Here is a 24,796-nt window from a genome sequence, read left to right as displayed (position 1 = left end):
TTCCGCAGCTTTCTAAAATGTTTAGTAGGGGCAGGCACACGAGGAGCGGTGGCGTCGCCGTAGCTGTCCGGTGGCGTCGACGTAGTTCCACATTTGTTTTTTATGGCAGTTTTAACTCTGTTATGCGATCGTTGGAAACACTTCAAAATAAAGATTTCACTACATATCAGAACAATGAACCATTACCTTCAATATTTACATTACCGTGCCTTACACTATTCAAATATTAAAAATATTTGTACAGGAAAGCCGGACTTGTATTACTACTACCGTAGCAAGCTCAGCGTGGTCAGACTAGGCGCTTCTGCTGATATATTTACCTCTGTCTTATCGACTCTGTGCATTCACTGGAACAGACTGGGTGTGCGGAGCAACTGAGAAGAGCACAAAATAAATGCATGCACACCTGTGAGCTTCGGCGCCTGCACGGAGCTTATGAATCGTTTCAGTGAACCTAAATCCTAGGGCATATGTTTCAGCACTTCGGAGAATTGTAAATTACCCCTTGTAATGCATCTTTCAACAATGAGGACAACACTGTTTTTTACGTGACAATGGGCACGAAAATCACGTCATACTCACTTGTTCGCTTACATGATTGCCGGACGGAACTCGTAGTTTTGGCTTAACGACACAAATATTGTTAAGACAAACTGAGAAATCTGCAGATTTTAGAGGCTTACCATCAGTTTTGTTGAAACGATACCACATTTTATCAGTCTAAATTAAGGGTGAAGTTCGTGTCAGGGCCTCTAGCAAACGGAAAATAGTATACGTGTGTAATGTAATACTTTAACTCACTGTTTATTAAAGATAACATAAAAATATTTTGTAAAGTACAAGCAACAGGATACATTCGAGGTGCTGTAGAAATCTTTTAATCTCGCGATGATAACACGAAAAAAAATAAATAGGTATGAATTGTGGGATATTAATTAACAAATCGGTAACATAGGAATCACAATTGAATTGTCGGAAAAAATTAGGATTAATAAAAAATTTCAACACGCGTATGAGTCCACATTATATTCTTACCTGCTCCACAGCTTCAGCCTGAGCCTGTACGAGACATACACTACGTGGAACATGCTCATCTGTGGAACGGTCAGCTGGATGAGCACCTACTGCGCCACCCAGACACAGGTGCAGCGATACTCGAGCATCGGTTCCCTACAGGACTCACGCAGGCAAGCCCCTATAAACATCTTCGTGGTGCCTTTCTATATGCTTGTGTTATAGTTCGTTCAGCTTGTAGCTGCGGAGACATTTGTCGTCCTTCTGCGATGCTTACCTGCTTCTTCGCTCATTGGTATGAATCTTTGGCATATTTCAGCCCAAGATAAAGTGGCAGTCGACTTTGTCTTTAAATTGATATGTAGTTAATTTGGAGCAGAATTTGGATATTTTTTTTCGGGCTCATCGACCGGCCATACTAGCAAAGAAAGAGTAGTGCCATAAACTGCAATACGATCTCTGCCAAGATTAACAAAAACAAGTCCTTGAACCAATGGGTGCATTTCTGCCGGGAACTAATGACGGAAACTTATAGAGGAACAAAGATAACACAGTTGCGCTCCTACCATTTCACCTGGAAGAAATGCTGAACCAAATAAAGCGCGTGTCAACATTAAAAGGGGACAACATCTTCCGATATGTTTTCTTTGCCCTTGAAGGACTTGCTAAACCATGCTACTAAAACCACGTGAGATCCTTCACGACTTGGGATCTATTTCAGAGGGAGCTCTAAAAGAGCTTTGCCAGCATTCGGCGAAAAAAACAAAAGGCTTAGGTACTGCTGCAGTCAAGGATGCAAGAGCAAAATGAAACTCTGCACATGCAGGAATGACGCGCATTTTCCGGTGAGTGAACCAAAACATGGCAAAAGAAAGGAATATTCTCTTCCTAATACAAGGCGTAATGGAGTAACTTTTTGGTGGCGTCTAATAAAATCCGCCCGAAGCAACCACCAATTTGGCGCCAGATGGGTCCACCATGGAGAAGATCCTCGACGCCTGGACTCGGCAGTACAACGCTGGCCGGCACAGATAGGCGCAGTTCACTCAGAAACGAGGAACACTGCCAGTGATCCTGAGTTTGTGCGTTCCCCCTATTGGTTGTCCGTTCAATATTAGCGAGCTCACCATGTTTTGGAAGTTAGGACGCCGTAAATACCCGCTTCCCCACAAGACACTCACAAGACATCAGTAACTACATGGAGACGGCTACAAACAAAATCGTACCCAAGTCGCTACATATACAGTAAGATTTGGCCTACGCAATACACTCCAGAATGCGTGTGGTGCGGAGAGATAGCCACCCTCTACCACTCCACATGGGGCTGTCGGGTGAGCCCGATAGAGCCTAAAATTACAAACCCGTCAGTCGAGCAGTGGGAGGATCTTCTGTCCAGCTCCGACCCGCAAGATCAGCTTGCGCTGGTTGAGCGGGCCGAGGAGGCAGCAAGAACCAATGGGATCCTGTAGCTAGGAACACCGCCTGTAGCTCAAGACCCCAACCCCTAAACCCCGTCCCATTTTGTGGAATAAAGTTTTATACTACTACTACTACCAGCGACTTGCGAGAAGTTATCAAGAAAGTCGTCCGACACGAACTGCGTCGACTGCAGCAGTCTTCTCAGCCTCAAGTAGCCGCTATTAGAGATGCAGTACGCAAAGAAGCGAAGTATACGCTTGGATGCTGGGATGCTCGCCAAGACAGGGCAAATCCCCGTCGACACCAACCCACTGTTCCAGAGCACCACCTGTATACATCCACCCGACCCACTTATAAACTACCCCGCAAGCCTCCGGAAAAGCGGCGCCTGAAGAACCGCTGAAACCGCGCCCTGTGCTTTCACTGCGGGGAAAAGCCCACCCGCTGGGACACTGCCCATACAAGCGCACGGCCTTCGTTGCTTCTCCTTCGAGGCAGCGCGACTCAGACAGTGACGCAGTGAAGTCGAAAACTTCAGTGGATGTACTCCATGGGTGTCAGGAATGCTGACATTAAAGGTATCATCGAGACTTTATCGGCAAATCGAGAATACCGTAATTCTAAACAGGAATTACGCATTTTACAGTTTATTAAAGAAACTTGTCATGCTGCTCATACAAATATCGGCATAAACTGCAACGTGACTTAGCCAAGGTGTACAAAAGCGCTGTGCTTGCATTGTTAGGTGCATTTTTTGCTGGAAACTAAAGGACGAATGCATATGTATACAGGAACGAGGATAACACCGTTATGCTCGCATCATTCAACGTGTTCGTCCTGGAAACAAATTTTTCAATAAAATGTGTTCATAAGCAAATACTACTACAGCCCGCACAACGTTTTGTTTGCCATATGTCTATACGTCTCCGCATGTTGGCAGAATTTTACGTTCGCGTGACTAAGGCTAGGACGCCCGATCTGGACGCTAGACACCTGAAAGCTGCTGTCTTGTAGAATTTACATAGCGCTGAATGGTCTTGCTACCAAAAAAATTCAAAGGTGTTCAGTATCATGTGCGCCTTTTCGCGTCTAGATTTATGCGTGAACTAAATCCTCACTCTAATTTTGTTTTAACACTTTAGGTAATCACACATTCCCTCATATATAAAAGTTTCGTCAAGAAGTCATGTAAACCGTCGGTTTTAAATTTATAACATGTTGTTCGTTGTTATATTAGTGGAACATCACGATAACCTGCAACGGAAGTAAGCAGATATAAATTGCTACTATTTGAGGTAACTAGTCTTGACTCCTGAAGCAGCGTAAATATAAGCTTTCATTATGGCTCTGTGTTCTACGAGGCAACAGGGCTCTGCTGCTAAACATTCCTGGCGTCGCTCTGGTCACGGTGCTGTCCGTGCTGTCGGGATGGACCATCTACGCAGTGTACGGGGACTGCGACCCGAGGCTCACGGGTGATATCGACAAGGCGGACCAGGTAAGGAATGGTCCTCCATGAAATAAAAAACTATGAGTCACATATCTACCGTTTATAGTGCATGGGAGTGACATCGCTGCTGCCCTTTCGGGTCTGTAGCGTTTTGGTTCGTCATACGAACGCTTCTCTACACAAACCCATGAACCGTGGATTGCTTTCAGCAACGACAGCTGTTAAGCGCCAGCTCCTGAGTCTCGCGTCGCAATAGTAGCGGTAGTAGAAGTAGAAGTAGTAGTAGTAGTAATAGTAGCTCGTGGTGCTCGTGGTGCGGTTACCGTAGAAGGAGGGCAGTGTCACGAGAGTGGAGGAATTCCTAACCGGATGATGATTACCATAGAAATTTGAGGTTTTGGTGAGAGCGTAAGATGCAAGCAGAGGGTGGCTTCCAAGGGAACCACTCTGAGGGTAGTTACCATGCAAGGAAGAGAAGGAGGCTTACCGTTGAAGGCGGAGATTATGGCGAGAGCGTAGGATTGCATAACCTGATGGTAGTTACCACGGAAAAAGTCCTGATGATGGTTACCGTGCAAGGAGGAGCAAGAAGATTTCGAGAGTGGAGGAATACATACGAACAGCTATATTTCGCCGATGGTATCCGAACCGACGACCTCTGAATTTCGTGTACCAAATGAACTACGGTACCGGCTGTCCAATCTTCTACTTTGGGGGTATTTATGTTGCGTGCAAACATTGAGAGTGTTCAGCAGCGTCACCACCCGCTTTCTAATCAATTATCTTTCTGCGATAAAATAGTAAGCTATTAATTAAGCCCTGATCAACACCACAAACTGAAAAAAAAGAGAAACAATACCTTGTGCTTCTCGGTTTCGGTGACTGTTAGCTTCCTTCGTATGTATCTCGTAACAAGCCCTGATTCCCTTTCCTTATCTCCTCGAGAGCGGAACAATGTAGAACAGTCCTCCTATGGCAACTGCTGCGATATGCGCCGCCCAAGGAGAGGGTCATCTGTGGCGCCGCGTGCCTACAGCGGCCAGCTAGTGAAGAGAGCTATTCTAGAATCGAGTATCCGTGGAAAACTAAAAATAGCGCTCTAAAACAAAATTGATATGAATTCTCCCTCATTTCAATATCTCAGCATGTCGTGAAACATATTTTCCTTGCCCGTCCCTCATAGCCTGTGTCGCTTTGGGACGCTAAACCCCCCGTAAACAATAATTACCTTGACCAGCTGCCGATAAATCTCGAGTTACACAGTGGTAACCAACGAGTCACTTTCTTATCTATTGTTTTGTGTACTATTGCACGAGGACAAATGTACTCAGAATATCAGTTGAGAGTAGTCTTGAAATCATGTCGCAAAAAAGACATATGCCTGATTTTGAAATGCGCTGAGCGGCTCCCCAGAGCGATCATCACTATCGTCAGGCATAGCAATCCACTGAGAAAGAACGAATATTTTATGGAAATGTCAAACGATGAGTCCTTTAGCTCGTTTAAGATCATTCCCGTCTACTGTTAATTCTCATCACACACCTGAGGAGTTCATTGTCAGCTGTCTGTACTTTTATCTTTATTTCTCCATGGTTAGCTAGGGTAAGTAAAGAGAATATAATCCTTTAATTGCCATCCTTACTGTCGATCACGGTAATAAGGTAACGAATGTGATAGACAAAAGACATAATATAACGTCCTCTTTAGCAAGAATACTAGACAGCAGACGCCTGCGTCGGCCGTTTTAAGAAGTGATTCAAATCGCTTTGGGATACGAAGTGAATCCGCAAGTGTACACAAATGGCATAGTAGACGAACAGTACATTGAAAGATTCATACGTTCCGCAGTCAATCCCCCTTGCGCGATATCTCTAAGTACTTTAGCTGGTGTGATCGCAAATTTGTTACTTCGAAGCATCGGTGAGCTCAGTTTTATGCCGTGCGGTGTTCGGCGTTTTCACAGTTAAATTATAGTCGATTCGTTGTGCGGCTATAAAGTATTTTTCTGGCAGTTTCTTTAGATGGTAGGAACATATAAGAGGCATCATTGTTACTGTATTTCTGTATATACTCTGCTTATAACTTGTTCGCCATAGATTTAGAGCTAGAAACGCGAGGCCAAGGCTTCCACAAATATCCTGTTCAAACTCTAAGGGAAGTCAAACTGTCTGAGTTAAGCAGCCGTTGGCTTGGACTGGTCACTTCCGTTGCCGCTGTACTTCAAAGCAAGCTTTGAGACGAAACATGGTTTTCGCCGTGCGCACACTAAAGACATCATCGATGTAAGAACACATCATCATCGGTAGATAGGAACAAATCTGTTCTCCCCTTCGTTCTTCAGAGCTGCTATGCTTTTGTTTAATACTTTCGGTAGTAGAACAAGTGAAAGGTCACACTGTCGGCCGTCACTTTGATTTCAGCTCATGCCGTACATAGTGCGGGATCTACTACGTGATTACCCGGGACTGAGCGGTGTGCTTGTGGCCGCTGTCTTCAGTAGCTGTCTCAGGTGAGTCTTTACACGAACCTCTTACCGTCTGTTTTTAACACACCCACCATGCAGCAGAGAATGCTATAATAAATTTCACACCTGCACGCATGAATGACCTGCGGTTTAAATAAAATATTTGTCTTGACTTTTAATACAGTGTCAAAAAAAGAAATAGTCCTTCCAAAAGAGAAAAAATGCCGCAAATAAATTTCATCATGCTAAAAATACGAGACGTCTCTATCTCTTCTTAATATTTTTGTTTGTGTCATAAGAACAGCTGCCCTTATTAATGCCAGTAGATTGCGTCTACGACCCCACGTTTTAGACCCCACCTGGTAAGCACTAAATATGGCGTTCAAATGGCTTAGACATTGTTCAGGATTCATATAACATTGGGAGTCAGTAATTGCTGACTTGTTCTACAGTGTCTCTACACACAAAATTACTCATCAAATAGCCTTGCCGGACAGTTATGTCTTTTCGTTAATATTCTTGTTTGTCCTGTATATTCATTCTGGCTGTTAATGAGATGACATTCGATGGCTGGGGAAGCACTGCATGCGATGAAGTACTTTCTGATTTTTTATCGTCAGGCTCCTTGCGCATTACTTGAGCAAGTGTATATTTATGATACTTATTACCAATGGTTAAGTGCTAAGGAACGCAACGTTTGTTAATTATTGCGCTGGTCACGCCACAGGGAGAACAGTTCACTTTGGCAACCAGTGTGATTTTTAGTGATTTTTATCATAGGGGGGTCAACTAGCGCAAACGTAAAACGATTACCAGATGTCTGCTGCGCGCCCGCGATAACCGGGGCGTCCATCACGTATAGCCGCAAATTTGCCATTGCGACTGCGCAACAGGTATTTGGTAATCCCGTATATGTTTTACACAATGCTAAAACTTTCTAAAAAGGCTGAGGCGCCAAAATCTTGCAGTCATCTCTGCCTGACTACAAAGTTGGAAGCACATATGCGCTGGGCACCTTGGGTATTTGATTACTGTGACGTCGAACACTCTTAGGAGCCACATGCTGTAACGCTCATCCAGCTTTCTTGAACGTGACTTACCATGTCAGGCGTCTGTGGAATATTGTAAGATAGTGTTTTGAGCCTATTGGTGGGAATGGTCCAATATTCAGATGCCTAGCATAATCTTGATTCCATAGCGTTCCGCTCGAGGATGGGTTTGCTATATTGATTGCTATGATGCAGTCTTACGATATCCTTACGATGTCCTTTCTACACTCTTTATACGTTGAAGACGTGCTTCCTTCTATGTTCTTCATGCATCAACTGGTCCAAATTTACAAACTTCTAATTCACAGCATGCTGGTCTCAGGTAGAAGCTCTCAAAGTTTCGGTGCGCAGGAAGGCACACTTCGACCGCTCAGTTCAATGTCCGCCTTCGCCGCTATTGTCACCAACCTTCGTCTCATTTCTTTTCAAATACCATAGTGCACTTCTTGCTCCTAGAGCGTGGCACCCCAATGTAACGCCCCGTGTGTCCTAATAGATAGGAGCCTGTCTCCTATTCTGTGGCCTCTACACTCTAATCGTTTGTCCAATGAGTGTGCTCGGAAAGAACTCCACAAGTTCAAATCTTTATTGTGCTCTCTTCCTAGCACGCTGTCGTCCGGTTACAACGCTCTCGCCGCTGTCACATGGGACGACTTCCTTCGACCCCGCGTGAACCTCACAGAAGCCTCTGCTCTACGACTCACTAAGTGCATCGGTTAGTCACAGACCCAAGCTTTAGTTTCAGATTACTTAGTGAGAATATGTGCAGAACTAACGCTCCTGAAACTGCAGCCGCAGCCTATGGCCTGCTGTCCATATCCATCGCTTTTCTCGCTGGAGTCATGGAATCTATCGTGCACGTAAGTACCATTTTTTTGGTATGAAACAAGTGGAAAGATAGCCATCATCAAGCATGATTTGTTTTATAGCAATGCTATGTAATTAAGCTACTTCACTTGGTGCAGACATCGTAGCTAGAAACTTCGCGTTTGCATTCCCCTCGACGAAAATGCCAGTCAGGTTCGTCGGTGCGGGTGCGCTTATGAAGATGCATCATTTGATGCCATGCTTTTAGGTGTGGCTGTAAAAGAACAAAATGACGTGCAACATAACTAATGCTGCTAGCTGTGCGCGCATTGGGGAAGATAAAAACTCAGGGAATATTTTTTTGCAAAGCCTCTGTGAAATTTCATTCACGAAGGAAATTTCGCCACTTTGCACTCAGCGCTGCCAATCTCGCTGGTATCGACTGTCAGTGGCATGCAAACTGTGACAGCAGCAGTTAGCGACTGTTCTGGGTGCTAATTACAGGGGTTTGTTGGTACAGTTCATGGTGCTGTACCAATAACTGTTGGCCTTAATTCATTTTCTATGTGTCACCGCAGTGGAAAAACTGGCGACAGTATTACGCAAGGCTAACCTCGGTTGTAGCTTACGAATCTCAACTCCGACATACAATACGAAGGAAACAAGAAATATCTTGTCATCTTATCTATGATGCTGCAAGTATTTCTTTACAACGCTTCTTGCTTTGCCGTCCGCCTTTCAAAGTGTATTCCTTCTTTCTTTTTTTGTGTGTTTTTTGATTGTGCACATTCCTTCATGGCTGATTGTCAATAGCATGTTTTCTTTCTTTGCCGCTGTTAAACTCACCTTAGCAATTGTTCAAGAACAATGTATCTACTCCTGCTTTGACTGCCAAGAGGCAGTTGGCAGTATTTGATAAATAATAATAATAATAATAGCAGCAAACGTAACGATTCTGACCTTCAAATACATATCTTTTACACAGAGAGCTGTTATACTTAATTTTAGCGACGCTGGAGAGAGGTATGGAGTGGTATACTATGCGCTTGGTTCCAAGGCTTCATTCGACTTTAACGATTACCTTGGCAGCCAGCGCCGGCAGCAGAAACGCGGTGCCGGTGGTTTTATCCTTACGTTGCTTCCTTATAAAAATGCAAATTAAGGACTTCGACTAATTTCGGGAAAATCTCACTAGAACCACTTTTGACGTTGTTTGCATCGAAGTGAGCTCAATATTTGAATGCGAGTTGCAAGAAACTTTACTGCGTCTTTTCGCGTTCTTTTGAACGATACGTGGTAAAGTGGCCCCGTTGCTGTTGTTGGGTTCTTGTTGTTGAGCCTCTAGCAGGCTTCTGCCAGGTTGTGCGTCTGCTCTCGCGGAACTCAAACTGAGGAAAGCCGTAAGCTTAGCTTAGCAGGTGCACTTTTGGCACCTTTTCCGTGCTTTCTTGTCTCTGGGTCAACCGTCTGTGAAAAAGTCAAAAGCTTGCTGTAGCTCTCTTGGTTTTGTTGCAGGGCGAAGCAGAATTTGATTGCTCCACCTCGCAATGAACAAACGGTAACGAACTTGTGAAGGTGAAACAGTTTAGGAAAAGGCAACCGAATTCAACAAAGAGAAGACGTCCAAAGCGATTCATAACCCTGTCGCAAACGCAGGCTACAGCCTCCCTCGTGGGCGCAATGTCCGGTCCTCTCCTGGCCGTCTTCGTACTCGGCATCTTTTTTCCCTGCTGCAAGAAGAAGGTGAGGAAACAGGAAGAAGATTTGGCGTCGTCGACGTGTTGAAAACGTTGAATTTAGTTCGTCAAAACTTAATTACTTTCGGCTATGAAGAATTTAACCTTTACGAACTGCCCGTAGAGGGCTACCGCATATGGCTCAATTTTATAGTCACGTCGGTACAACGCTTTCTCTTGAATTCGGAGCATGATTTAATGCTTGCAGCGCAGAAATTCTGACCAGGCAAGATGACATTTTTTTCGCATGAAGTTAGGGGCACACGGGACAAACGCAGGAAAGTAAATCAAATTGCGGAGTTCAATGTCCCGAAACCATACAGGCGCTATGAGACCATCTCCGGTTCTTTAACGTGTGCTGACATCAGAAGGCATACGGTCGTTTTTGCATTTCGCCTGCACTGATATGTGGCCGCCGTGGCCGTTATTCCATTTCGCGACCCTAGGATTACTAGCTGAACGCCAAAGCCAGTAATACACAGTAGCGGGTCCAAACACGAGAAAAGAACACAAGGCACAAATTATTTCATACAACACAAATTACTTATTGTATTGGCTTTTGTTGCACGCATTTTCAAACGCGAATGTTAAACCTGTCTGTACAAGCGTTTGTGCTTTTTCGCATGACAGGGCAGCACGTCTCAGTCGTGAGCGCAAGTAAGTATGAACAATATGCATACTCATTGCGACAACTTCTGATAAAAAGGCTCAATTACAGAGCGAGTCAGATGGCTACTGCGAGGAAAAACTAACGAAAAATATTGTTGGAAAGCACAATGTGATGTATGCTGAAAACCGTCCAGGAAGCTGTCTTAAGCAAGCAATGCGAAATTAGGAAAGGTTCTGCACATTGTGTGAAAGCACTTAAAGTGAGCCAAGTTCAATTATAAAATACAATCCTGGGCTATAAGGCATTGGCTAGGAACACACTTAGGACATACATTTTATTCTGGACCCAGCCATTGCATGATGGGAAATATGCGTCGAAAACCAGGACTGATGAGACCCTGAAGCGGTATGGTATTTGTTCGCGACCGCAATTTTTAAACATCATGAAAAAATTCGCAGTTGCATCATAAGTTCACAAATGGCTGGTGGCTTGTCTGGGGTCTTACTAGCAATTTTCTCATGACTGCGGTTTGCTTCGTTTGTTCTCATGTTTCCTCCGCCATCTAGACCTCCATAAAAGCTTCTAGACATTATTAACTTGTGTGAGCATTATGTAAATAACCCTTCATGCACAGATATATGTTCTACGAATAATTTAGGTCGTCAAAGCAACCTAACTGCGATCTGGTTCCGTTTGCTGCATGGTGGACGACAGTCACTTCGTTTTTGCCTTCACTGAAATGTGCACGAAATTATGCCTGTGGTTCAGGCCTGAGGATTAGTCTTATATCGTAAACTACAAATCGCAAGCAGAGCAAGCGCACGTTCTAATTAGCGTGCAATCAGAACTTGCCGTTTAAATCGTGCAAATGACAAAAATCTTCCATCAAACATTGCCAGCAAGTTAATGCGCGTATGATGTTACAGGCATGCCGAATGGACATATGAGAGTGCAGACTTACATATTCATCCTTCATGGGTTCACACACTCTCATTATAACATTTTTTTCTTGTCCAACGTCCGTTAGCAGGCCAGAATAGTGTGTTTTCGTAAACTTGTTCTTTCTGACCTACTCAAAATTCAGGGAGCAGTGGTGGGCATTCTGTCGGCAATAATCACTTCTGCGTGGCTGGCTCTCGGCTCCATTGTGCACCCGCGTAGACCTCACGTCCTCCCCACTTCCACCGCTGGTTGCACGGACTTAACCAAACCATTACCGCCGGATCCAATGAACCGCCGGCAACACCAGCGTAAGTCGCTGGCCCTCTCTGACCGTAATATGCAGCTTCAGTGCAGGATCCAGGAAGGTTCCGCTCTAAACAGCTTCGTAGTCAGCCCTAGTTAAGGGTATCCTTCCTGTTTGTGAGATTGAACGGTTCCCGCTTTGGTCTCATAGAAGTACTAGTTTGCAAAACAGCTTTAAACAGAACAAGAAGGCCTTTCTCCGTTCTCGCGTTAAGCCTCGTACTATATCCGACAGCACCGTTATCTCCTTTTAGTCTAGCAAAGAAAAATAATTTTGCGTAGGGTGATAAGGGCATGCGAAGACAATTCTACATAAAGAGAGTAATAGCAACAAGAAACAACACACAGAGGAAGACACGGCATGAAGCTGAATTACAAAGGATCTCTGTGTCTGCTATGCATCTTTATCATAGTTTTAATTATTATGCCTTTCGGTTCCCGTACTGCATTTCGTACTCTGCATTGATAGAGGAGGAGGAGCAGGACCAATAAGCATCCGAAGGCATTTTGGTCTAAGTACGGGAAAGGGTCATCACAAATTTCTGGTCACGAATAAATTCTGAGGGACCATGCAAACGGGGCACCTGCCATGTCTGACAGCAAGAAGGTAAATATAAGAAAGCCAATACTGAGTGCTTCAAAAGTGAAAGATTTGGACTAGAGAGCTTGCCAGCGGGGAGCTAGGAAGACTATTGCACTCGATACTCGCGACTAAAGGGATCAGCATGCTGGAGAAAGATTTTTATAGGGCCATTCGGTAAACTCACCTCTGTGCGCAAAGTGCCTCTAACGAATCATCATCTGTTCATTTTCTGCCCGCAGTGGCATCTATCGGTTCTACCACATCTCCTTCATCTGGGTCGTCTTGGTTGGCTTCCTTGTGCACATGGTGGTCTCGCTGGTCGTCAGCCTTATTTTCGGTAAGACAGTGACGAAGTCATTCATTCACTGTGGAAGTGCTGACGCATACAGACTGTTTTAAGTTTGTTGAGTGCCGCACTTCTTAACAGGACAACGTAAACCGTCGTGCTCAGCTTGAAGACAGTACGGAGTAAGCACTTGTTCCAAGCGCTAGGCGTTTAACACACTTTCTGCGTTCCCTGTACTTAGACTCTGGTGCTCATGTTCTATACCCCCTCAGACTGTGAGGGCCACCGTGGTCGCTCAGCCGTTGTGGCTGTCGTCTTCTGACACCAAAGACACAGTTCGAACCCGGCGGCGGCGGTCGAATTTCGAAGGAGGCGAAATTCTAGAGGCCCGTGTACTGTGCGATGTCAGCGCACGTTGAAGAACCCCAGGTGGTGGAAATTTCCGGAGCCCTTCACTACGGCGTCCCTCATAGCCTGAGTTGATTTATGAAGTCAAATCCCATGAAACCCCTAATAATAATGAAAAAACATACGTGTTTTCAGAGCGGGGCGAAAAGGACCCAGTGGATCCGAAGTATATCTGCCCGTGCGTCCGGAAGTACATGAGCGCCAGCCGCCACAGAAACAAGATTGTGAACATTGAATTTCAGGAGCCAGTGTCAAAGGTATGTATGGGGAGACAGCTGCCAGCATCCTAAATGATGAGCTACAGAAAGTATGACCACAGGATTCAACTCTAAGTCGATATGAAGTGGCAGTTCGCTGATCGGCACTCTTCAGCTCAGGCAGCGGTAACTAATGAAAGTTTTTGTATTTGAGCAGAGTCTCAGTCAACGCTCAATAGAAAATAAAAACTGCGAAGGTTCCGCTTCCAAAACAAATCATTAAAAATAAAAATATCGAATATTATATTGAGAGGCAAGAATTTTAAACTTTACTGCAAACTAGTATTGCATGAAAACTTTTGCACTGATGGCAATAACTCTATGCGACAAAGTGGAGCATGTTAAACAACGCATTTAGATTGCGCTGAGTGAGAATTTAGTATGCAGTTGTCCTTTGCGGTAACAGCGGTAACTGGATGCTCGCTCATTTCATTATTGTAAATAATTATGGGTGTGATCTACCACTTCATGTGAGCATAAACAATAAGACAACATTGCATCGATTCGAGAAAGTTACCTGCGTATCATGGATATTTCTGCAGCAATTAGAAATCTGATCTGCTCAGCCTGTAAAAAAATTGCTAGTAACATCCTTCTTGATTTTGAAATAACGACGTTCTCATTTTTGAACCATCTATGTATGTTTGGAGTGATGAGAGGGTACTGGATCTTGATTTCTTAGATAATTTATGCCCCGAACAATAGGCGCCTCTCATTATCAAAACATGTTTTTATTGAATTCAGTGAGTTATCAACAGCTTTATGATTTAATGATGGGTATCATTATTAACAAAAATAATGAGTCACTACCGTTTCAAAAACCGATACCGGTTAAACAGCTTATCTCGACGACAACGCAGCCAATTATATTTAAAAAAAAATACAAAAATGACACCAGGACATGCAGTCAGGCAGAAATCAAACGCGAAGACGCATATGCCGTATTTGTCTAATTCGCAGCGAGCTATTGTTTTCTAAATATTTACTTATTAATGTTTACATCGGTAGACCCTTTAGCCAGGAACTCGAATCTGGCTGGTTGTACTCTGCAGCTGAAACTAAATCGGCAAAACATTTTGTTTTGCTCTCAGGCATTGTTAGCGTTTCATTCCGGTCTGACAGTACCTAGTGCCGCGTGCGTCTAGATTCACTTGTGATTAAACGGCCGACAGTGCTCACTGAAAACCAATGGGCACAGGCTTAGAATACTCGAAGAAGGCAGCATTAATCTGCAATCTTTAGTTACTACAACGACCGCCCACAAATTTATTTTTTTTAATTTACTAAGCAATTGGCGTATCCTTTTAAAACTGAGCAGTACAGCTAATTTTTGTCACAGAATAGCAGGCAACTTCTAGACAATCACTGTCAAGTACCATTACCGGACTTTAGGTTGGTGGTAATGAAGGGCCGACAGTCATAGCGCTCATTGTTAATCTTCTTCACTAGCGTTTTTGCTTATTCTTTTGTCTTGTTCCGCAGGATGGACATCAAGCATGCGTAACAGAACTTAACGAGCTAATGGAGCGTCGACTGCCCGGTTGAGCGTCTCGAAAGACTATTTTTTTTGCGTAGGCACTGCCTCTCTGCCAAGGTTGTCACTACGACGGAAAGTCACACCTCCATGCTCTACACTAAAAGAGTTCCTGATCAGAGAAAAAAAAACTGCTCCGGAGATGAAGAAAACATCTCCATGAAACGCCTTTACACTGCGAACAAAACGAGCGGTTAGGGGACCAGTAAGGACGTAAAATGGAAACTTATATTTGTGATATTAAACTGTTAGGCAGCTACTAACAGACCACTTGAACCTACTATGGCTACTTCCCTCGCGCTGCTCTGCCTGCAGTTTGAACTGTTGTGTCATTGCGTCACCCCCCGTTCCCCCTAGTGTTTTCCCACTGTTATTTTTGTGATGCTTTTTTGTGTTCACATGCCTTTGTATGACCGCTTCACACCACTGTTTCCCCCCGCCTCCCCCCCCCTCCCCCCGCGCCTTATGTAATGCCCCAGACGGGATCTTTAAGGGTTCAATAAATGTTGATGATGTGTATTCTGAAGCCGCAATGAATTGTGCTAAGAGAAGACACACAGAAAGACGACGAGCGCAAGTCCTGTCTTCTTTCCTTGTGTCATCTCTTAGAGCAATTGATCATAAATTTACAAAAGAGGGGCCAACTATCCCAATGGCATATTTTGCTCAGTTATCTTGTTATGATTACATGAGTGAAAATGTTTGGGTGCAGTTCGTTATCGCTTTTCGAGCCATTTTGTTACTCCTCTGTGGACAACTTAGCGTGATAAGCATGTTACTTCTTAAGCATCAAGAGGGTGTTCAGTCAACTTGCCAAAGATCTCAGTGATCTCGGGGAGAGGTTTTCGAGCTCTGCAGGTCTCCATGATAAAATATGTCATGGGTCATGCTCATGCGGCGAGGATCGGCTCAAAAAGTTGTGACGTGATGACAGTCGGTGCAGCAGGTGGGGAAGGGAACGGCTTCCCGATGGAACCAAGGTGGGGCCTCCTATGCTGAGACCGGCTCCTGGTTTAACTGGTATAGTGTAGCTATGCCACTACTCTAACCAAAGAACGTTTAATTTAATATGTGTGGAACGTACTTACATATGAGAGCAGCTTTATCTGAGGACAGGAACATAAGTATTACATTTATTATCTCTAATCGTATTGTTTAATTGTTATCCATCACTATTTTGTAAAGATTTCTTAAAGAAAAGCATTGCTTTCAAATGTCTATTTCAATTTCAATCAAACCAAGTGCTCCACTGTCGAGGCAGTTCAAGCTTATTTTGTTCCCGTTCATTAACTGCTTTAAATAGGCATCTCATGAAATGTACATGATATGCATTCCTATGAAATGTACTCTGTACTCTGACGGTACGATAAATAAATAAATATGTAAATAAATAAATTATTAATTGTAGTTTCTTTTGGTGCTATTTTACGACTATATTCGGCTCCAACTCAGGAACGAAGGTATTAATGCTCTTAAAAGAAGGTCCACCTACCGATGGCATCAAACTGTACCATTGACATGATATCGCAATCAACTGTTTTGCTCTCGCAAGCGTGGAATTACAGGTTGTTAGCGATTGCAAGGCGAATGATTGTGGCTTCAAGACATTTGCTTCGAGGTCATTGTTTCAAGGCACTCGTTTGAGTAGTATTTGCCTATTTCTTCAGTAGTTGTGTAAATGACAAGGAAGGATTGTCGTTCGTACAGTTTTTTTATGTGTTCTTCGCTCTTCTTTATGCGTATATTTTTTTAGCTCCCCACTTTTGTGTGTTTTGCGTAGTGCTTGAGTAGGATATTATATGCTGAAAAATTATAAACAATCCTTCGCCTGCACGAAAATTGTGTTTCATTTATTGCCGACAAAGATTTAGTCGAGAACTGCCGACATGGCGATTAAAGGACGTCCTCCTCGTAATCAAATCCGTGCATCATCATATCGGTGCAAGTGTTTCACCTATGAGAGACAAAAAGAAATAACAGTGTGACATTTGTTATGCAGTGTATTCTTTGTCATTTATTTATCCCTTGCTATGGGAAAACTAATTGTGTGGTCAATTATAACGTTAAAGTGACACGGAGGACTGCTTAGAGTAAGCCTGCGTCGATAAAGTCATCATCATCAGGGCAAAGAGATCTCCCATACCACACCATTAACCCTGTCGTGTACCAGCTGCGGCCACCTTACCGTCGCAAACTTCCCAATCTCATCTGCCCCACTCGACTGTCTGCCGCACGCTGAGATGATTGCCTTCTCTTAGAATTCAGTCCGTTGCCCTTAACAGCCATCGGTTATCTTGCCTTCGCATTACATGTCCTGCCCAAGCCCATTCCTCGTTGATTTTGACTAGGATGTAATCAACTCCAGTTTGTTTACCCTCTACTTTTTCCTTGTCTCTTAACGTTACACATTTCATTTTTCCTTCCAGAGCTCGCTGCCTTATCCTCAGTTTAAGTTCAAACCTTTGCGTTAGCGTTTTCCTACGCGAGTAAGAAATGCTCGCCGGCCTTTGGGAAGAAGCAAGAGACGTCACAACTTGTGGCCTAATCTTCAGCCTCCAGCACCGGCAATCGAATCGCAGTTACCGGCTCTAGTGGCTCTTTATCCTCACTGTGATAACTGAAAAGGAGAGAGAGTGTGCGCTTGCCCCTCCTCTCTTCTTTTTTTTTTTTGTCAAGAACGCTTGAAACATACGCCTTAAACATATGGAAGACGCTTCTGGTCAGGGGCCAAAATTTGACTGATACACGCTGAAAACAAACGCACGTAGGAGACGCAGACGTGATCTGATTACACGAGGAACCAGCTACGCCTCCGAAGTAGCCGGTATGTGCTTGCGGTCTGCCACCTACTGTCGCATGCACCTGTCACTAACATGAACTGCGCATGCGTAGTAGGGGCTGGTGGTTTTGTTTTGAACTAGTGGAGCTGCAGTAGATACGGCGCGTATACGCAGAGTGGCCATGTGAAAACTGTAGAGAAAAATTCCTTTCTATAGCGAAGATTCCACGTTATATCGAATGACTATGTGCCCAGTTTTTTGCACGTGCTTTGCCACAACACCCGGTGGTCGACTTTTGATATGTACTATCGGGGAGAAAAGTGGTATTCTCCGCCCGGCGGGAGCCAGAGCAATAGAAAACTGCGTTGCAACGCCATCTACAGGCGGCATCTGGGATCGAGACAGCCAGTGCCTGACCTTTATTATCAGCAGGCATGTCGCTTGGCTCGTTTCAACGTTTCTTGCTTTTTCTCACCAAACTGCCGCAGTTTTCAGTTCCTCCGGCTCCCGCCACGTGGATTATACAACTTTTGTCCCGATAGTACCTCAATAAATGTTTAATCACGCACTCACTTGCAGCCCTGAGCTTCTTGTCGATATCGTTGTGGTGCTCATTTACCCACGTCAGTAGATTACCTGTCAGCCCGATGTACTCGTATATAGAATCAGTCATCGTAAGGTACCTCGTAAACGATGCCCGGACACTTCGAACGTGGCCGAGATTGCTTAGAATAGCGAGATCCCGCACAAACTACTAGTCGGCGCATGGGCAATAAGCACCTCGTGCTTTTTGATGACCCGTGCCAGGATTTCTCTTACGCCTGGGATATAAGGGACCCGCCATGCGTTTCAGTCGAAATGATGTTGTCGCATCTTGTGTGTGCTCCAGATGCGAACACTTCTTGGGTTGACTTCTGGGCCCACTTTGAATAAATCCTTTCGGCTATCTGTTCCTTTCTCAGTCGTTTCTGATTGTATCAAGTTCCTGCTTGAGACTGCGCTTATTGGAGCACAAGTGGACAGTCGGTTCACAAGTGACTCCACAACTGAGCGTTTGTAGTCGAATGGATGAACCGATTTGAAATCGAGGCACCTTCTGAAGTAGGTTGGCTTCTTGCCCACACAACTTTAAGCAGGTGAGAGAGCGTGTTTGGATGGCGTTCATTAGCGGGTACTCCCATTGTCTTCTTCCTCAATAGTGAAATTCATAGGGGCTTCTGCCCTGTTCCTGTTTCTGTGATCCAGGAAGCGTCGAATTTGCTTCTTGTCTAGGATGCAGATGCAGTCATGGATGAGCCTCGACAAACACTTACGGTCGAGGTTGGAAAGGCTGCTGTGATTTCTGTTGGATTGTGTGCATAACTAAATAATTAAACTGCAATCGATTCACACAGAGCGGTAACGGACGTTTGCTTGTAGATGGATCATTTGTACGGGAAAGACGTCTTAAGCAGAAACCGAAAACGTCACAAAGCTTTGTGACGCCAAACGGAGAGCGGTCTTGATAAGATACGTCCTATTTAGAAGTAGTTTGCATGTCCCAACATCAGTGTCTACTGAAGTTTTTGCAAAGAGTGGAGGTACTTGCACACTGGACATCGCGGACCACTTTTCTCGGGTCCGGGGTCTTGGCTTATTTGTATTTCAGGCTGCGGCCGAAAACTCAGCCCTCCGTGGCGGCCAGACTGTGTCAGGATAACTTTCGATTTTCTAAGTTGGACGCTGGATGCTTCTTTTATTTTTCTTGGTTAAGGCGCCTAGTTTTCTTTATTTCGATGCATTATTCTTCTTCTGTCTATGGCTTATCTCTTGACTCAACACCAATTGGATGGTGAGCATCGCTTCGGAGATTTGCAATTCTAACAGCTGTCCCCTGTAGCGGGACAGCTGTGTCTTCATTGTGTAGCGGCACTCTTCGATTAGCGCGTAAAGCAACTGTTTCACCGTCCTTGCTACAATGTGGGCGCCGAAAGCCGAGCGGATGGACATCTAAGTCGGAGGCACATTGGAACCACTTGCTCGGCACTGTTAAGAATTCAGAACGGGAGAATAATCAACTATAATGAACTGTAAGTAATGAAGAAACACCTAGAAATCACCGGATTTTAGAAATACCCGGCTGTCCGCGATCTTGGCGCAAGTTGATGAAACCTAGGGTTTGACGAAATGTCTTCTGGTCAGGTAGTATCGTAGCAGAAAGAATATTCGGTCACCATGTCGAAACCTTAGTTCACGTTTCGAATGAATATGGATTGCTTTTCTCAGTGACAAGCCAACCATGAAAGTTGCAGATTCAGTTGCCTTCACTAATCCGCGCAATGGTTCTGCTTAAGCTAGGTGAATATTTCCCTTCATTTTGTTCATGTATTGGGTGTCATCTGTATTACCTTCGATATCAGCTGCAGCCGAACAGACAAATTTCATTCTCAAGACAAGATTTTCACATTTTTCCGAATGATTTCGTGGTCTGTTTTTTCGCAAGTTTTGATTCCGCACTTCAGGTCGTGCGTTTCTTTTCGGCATAAATGCGGTATCTTTTAGTCGAGGTTATAAGACTGATTATATATTTATATAATTTTGAAATATATTACAAGATAGAGGGTTTTAGCGCTCCTCTCTTCACCGACACATGGTACTGGCGCTGTCAGTCGACCGCACCGATATTCGCGTCTGCAACATGGCTGATGTGATCAGCATGGTAAACGGAGTCGTACTAGAAGATGATGTATCAGTGCCATTCGACGTGTGCTCCCTCTTCACAGGCGTCCTAGTCGTCCTTGCTATTTTCATATGCAAAGAACCTTTAAACAAGTAGAAGGGCGCATTTTTTTGAGACCACACTCCATTTGACGTCACGGAACTTCGCGACCTCCTAAGCATCTGCTCTACCAACACCTGCTTCCTGTACGATGTATTCATCAACAAGCCAAAGTTCGCAACTAATAGGGACGCATCGAACTCCGTTACAACGCTGAACTTAGTAAAGCAAGCAATGGAGAAGAAAGCGCTGCAGTCTTTCCAAGTGATAGGATTTTTATGTACGCCGACGACGGTTTCTGCATTCTAAACATGAGGGAAATTCGACACTTCCTGGATCAGTTTAAGAGTTTAAGCCTCCATTAAGTTCAGTGTTCAGGAAGAAGTCTAGTGGACTATCCCATTTTTGGACGGCTTCGTAGCACCCTCTTTCACCGGCCTAAAGTTTAGCATGCACAGGTAGCCCACCCATACGGTGCATCCAAAAGTCTACAAATGCTCACTAACGGAGTTACTTGCAAACCGGGCAGTTCGCATGTATTCCCATGAACAGAACCTCAAGTAGGAACTTAATACGATCAGGAGCTACCTAGAATAGAACGGGTACTCGAGAGACTTCATTGAAAGTGTGCCTAGGAGTCTGCACTACAAGTATTCGCAGTGCCAGCACGCACGAAATGCAACACTATCTTCTCGATCGGAACGTGCGGCGGTTCCTTACAACCCACACGTAAAAGAAGCGCAGGTCTTCAGAAGCCACAACATGCAATGTTGTTCACGCGCTGACTAGTAAATTTTGCGGGGACCTCGTTAATGTAAAATATGCTCTGCCCAGTTCGAAGGTCATGGGTGTGGTTCACAAGATATCCTGCGACACCTGTGATTGTGTGTACTGCAGAGTGGCGCAGTGAGGTCAACAAGAACCCCATGGCCTCAGAGGTTCTGGAAGCAAGAAAACACGCAGAGAGCAGGCATGAAATTGCTTGGGATAATTTGGAAAGCCTTGCTACCGAAAGAAAATTGTCCTTGTGGGTGCACCTGAAACAAGTGACCAGACGGCGCTGAATACACTGAACAACAACAACAAAAAAGAACATTTTTTCCCACGTTATTCAAAACTATTATGTCGATGAGTGAAAACTGGAGAAGCTGCATCTCTCATGGCGATTTTTCATAAGGAACGAGGCAGCCGAAAGGGTTCCGAAACGTCGACTAATGCTTTGCCACCGTCAGTGACCACAGAGTTTTTTAGCGCGAAAATACTATTGGGCCTCGTAACCTGGAAATTCCCGGTGTGTGGTGAAGCCTCTGAAGCTAGTCACGTAATGCGGGAATTGCAGGGAAATGAACGAGACTTTAAACAGGTCAGCTTCGCTGGCCAATGCACGAAAGCACTATGCGATCACCACAGACGATCATGCCTCGTGTTGAAGTGCCGCACACTCTCGCGGTGTGCATTGGACATCGTCGCTCCCATCAACTTCCATCTGGGTGCAAGCCTCGAAAGAAAAAAAAACGCGTTTTCGATCGCGCTTTCAGGTCTGTGGCGTGGGTGTACACCTGAAAATACCTGCTTTCACCTAATATTTTTTGGCTAGGACGGCAGCGGAAGAGTTTCCACCTAGACATACGGCAGCGACGCTAGCACCGATGTTAGCATCGTATTGTCTGGAAAACACCTCCTATTTGCAGTTTTCAAGAAATGGGCTCAGTACAGGGGCAGCGCTATGAAGCACTGGAAAAAGATTGGTTTGCTTTTATGGGGTTTAACGTCCTAAAGAGACTGAGGCTATGAGAGACGTCGCAGTGAAGGGCTCCGGAGATTTCGACCACCTGGGGTTCTTTAACGTGCACTGACATCGCACTCTGCACGGGCCTCTAGCATTTCGCCTCCATCGAAATTCGACCGCTGCGGCCGAGATCGAGGCCGCGTCTTTCGGGTCAGCAGCCGAGTGCCATAACCACTGAGCCACCGCGGCGGCTGCACTGGGAAAAGAATCTGCGTGAGCAAAACCATGTCGTTCGCAGCGCATCCGGAGTATCTAGCAAGCGAATCCGAGCATTATCGTCACAGTTCGCTGTAAAAAATACTTTTTTTTAGCTACATGAAATTTTTACTGATAACGAGATGGAACAGCAGGTGCGTGTCGTTCTGCGAGTTCGCTGACGCCAGCGAAAAAGAGGAGAGAGTTTTGAAACATGAAATTTGGGCAACGACTTTGGTGGGATGTTTACAGGTTTTTCATCGAGACGAAGCGGGATTTCGTATATCACCTCAACGCGATCTGCCTTTTCCGAACGTCGATCTTCACCGAACCGAGTTGATTACAGCTGTCGCAGGCTTTTGGCATCACGATCGCAGTCAAAAGGCAAGGTTAGATCTGCGCAGGAACGAGGACGCGCAGTATAGAGATTTCCGGTGAAATAAATTAGGCAGAATTGTTATACTATTGTTTTACGGCGGGTGAAAGAAAGAAGCGCCGACATTGATCAGCTCCTGCCAGCCGCTCATGCTCAGCGCATGGTTCCTTGGTGTTTGGTTCGGGCGCTGTCGGTCCATGCCGCCTCTCAACCTTTATGAGTTAATATGCCCTATCTCTATGGGCTTGCGTCCCTGATAGAGCTGATGTGAGCGCGCTACCCAAACGTCCGCAAGTTGGTGACCCATGACATGCTCCATAATGAGTGACATGAACTGCGCATTTTCGCAGCTATTTTCGTTGCTGTTCAGCGGCTAAGTAACGTCACAACCTCTAATAATATACACTTACGGGGCACACAGCCACAACGGAGTTTGCTTGTCATGTGCTTCGTCAACTAAACAACAAATTACCCCTCTTGTATACATTTCCACGTTTCATTTTCTGTACAGATAGAGGGAGAGATGGCCTGAGTGGTAGTCGCGTTCCCCTCCTGAGCTGGAGGGCGGGGTATTGTTTCTGCCATTGCGGCCGCATAACGATGTATGCGACATACAAAGAAAGTCGTATGCACGGGTAGTTTGCTGCGCGTTAATAAACTCTGGGGGGTCGAGATTAACGTTAATCTCTCCATAACGCCATCTTTACAGCCGTACAGACCAGCTGCGTTCTAAGTCAGTAAAAAAATGCGAATTTGGTACTAGCACGCAGCACGGTCGCGCACATGAAGCAAGAATATTTTTACAGGTGCTCCTCGCTGATGTGTCGCTAGGCCTATATTCCTGATGGCTCATTTTAAGCGCGAACAGCTATGATTATGATTTCGTCTACGCGACCTTTGAGATAGGGTCAGGCGACAACTGTGGCAGAACCATTTATTCAAATACTATTTGGTTGTTATTCGTTTCGTCCCTCGTTATCGACCAATGCTTTACCCAGTACCGGGGATCAGTGTGTGAGAGGGAGATTGTAGAAAGGAGCATAACGTGCTGCAAAAAAAAGCTGACGTATTATTACATTGGTTACATATTAATTAATGCACTGTATTCATTTATGTATCGTTTCCTGTCATTCGTTGTCTTCCAGTTGAGAGGCTGACAGTAATTAACTTAAACAGTCATTATGAAGGCGAAAGATTGATACGGCTCATCAGTCATGAAACCCGGTGTCCGGTGTCCACGAGAAACGGATCGAAAACCTAGGTTGCCTCATGATGTCATCGGTAGTGCCTACATAATTAGGGAAAAAACAAAATTTCTCCCGAAGTGAGTTCTTTTAGATTACGGTTAATCGCGAGTTGATTAGGCAAGATTAAGTAGGATTAGGGTGAATTGTGGCGGATTAAGAGTAGATTATATTCAACTAATATGCAGTTATTGGGTGCGATAAGTTGGCTAACGGTTAATTGTGGTGGATGACGTGTGGATTCCGGCGGATTGCGGTGGGTTAAGGTTGGATTACCTTGAATTAAGTTCATTAGGGGGATTAGCGTGCAGCAAGGGTGGTTTAAAGTGAATTCAAAGATGGACTGAGACTACATAGGGCTTTCACCTTTACAGCACGTAAGTAGTCAAGACCTCCGTAATATTAGCCTCACGGCTTATTAATGTCACTCAAGGGTTTCTGGAAACTCAGAGGTAACCGTCTGTCCGTTCATCCGTTCTTTTAAGCCGTCTTCCCCATCTCCCTTGTCAGTACACCGGACCGGTGGCCAGTAGATTGTTCCGCCAAGCATATTAGTAACAGCATGATAACCTGCCAATTCTTAAATATCTTACGAGCACGTAAATTCCTAAGATAGTATTGTGAGAGAGAAAAAAAAATTCTGCAAAAATTGCACAACATTAATTGTTTTCTGAAACTGGGAATAAATAGAATGGCTATAGAAAGATTCAGTAATTGTTTGCAAAACGCAGGTGTCCTTGCTATCGTTCCGGCACAACAAGAAAAATCAAACCATCAGTAAAAAGATTGATT

General features: G+C 44.7%; 1 pseudogene across 1 annotated transcript in view; it reads left to right on the top strand.

Moving 5' to 3' along the window:
• LOC149359514 (sodium-coupled monocarboxylate transporter 1-like) overlaps nt 1–16,171 on the top strand; it is a 46,884-nt pseudogene extending 30,713 nt beyond the window's left edge. Inside the window, exons 8-17 of the transcript XR_016288275.1 lie at nt 1,047–1,187; nt 3,802–3,931; nt 6,304–6,392; nt 8,002–8,111; nt 8,189–8,256; nt 9,860–9,946; nt 11,634–11,799; nt 12,617–12,714; nt 13,207–13,328; nt 14,811–16,171. The product of XR_016288275.1 is annotated as a sodium-coupled monocarboxylate transporter 1-like (transcript). The remainder of the gene's footprint in view (nt 1–1,046; nt 1,188–3,801; nt 3,932–6,303; nt 6,393–8,001; nt 8,112–8,188; nt 8,257–9,859; nt 9,947–11,633; nt 11,800–12,616; nt 12,715–13,206; nt 13,329–14,810) is intronic.
• The last annotated feature ends 8,625 nt before the right edge of the window (nt 16,172–24,796 follow it).

This window comes from Amblyomma mixtum, chromosome 2 (genome assembly GCF_055824585.1).
Source record: "Amblyomma mixtum isolate Tamu chromosome 2, ASM5582458v1, whole genome shotgun sequence".
Classification (NCBI taxonomy): domain Eukaryota; kingdom Metazoa; phylum Arthropoda; class Arachnida; order Ixodida; family Ixodidae; genus Amblyomma; species Amblyomma mixtum.
The sequence above is the reverse complement of the archived record's forward strand: the minus strand, read 5'-3'. Positions and strand labels throughout refer to the sequence as shown.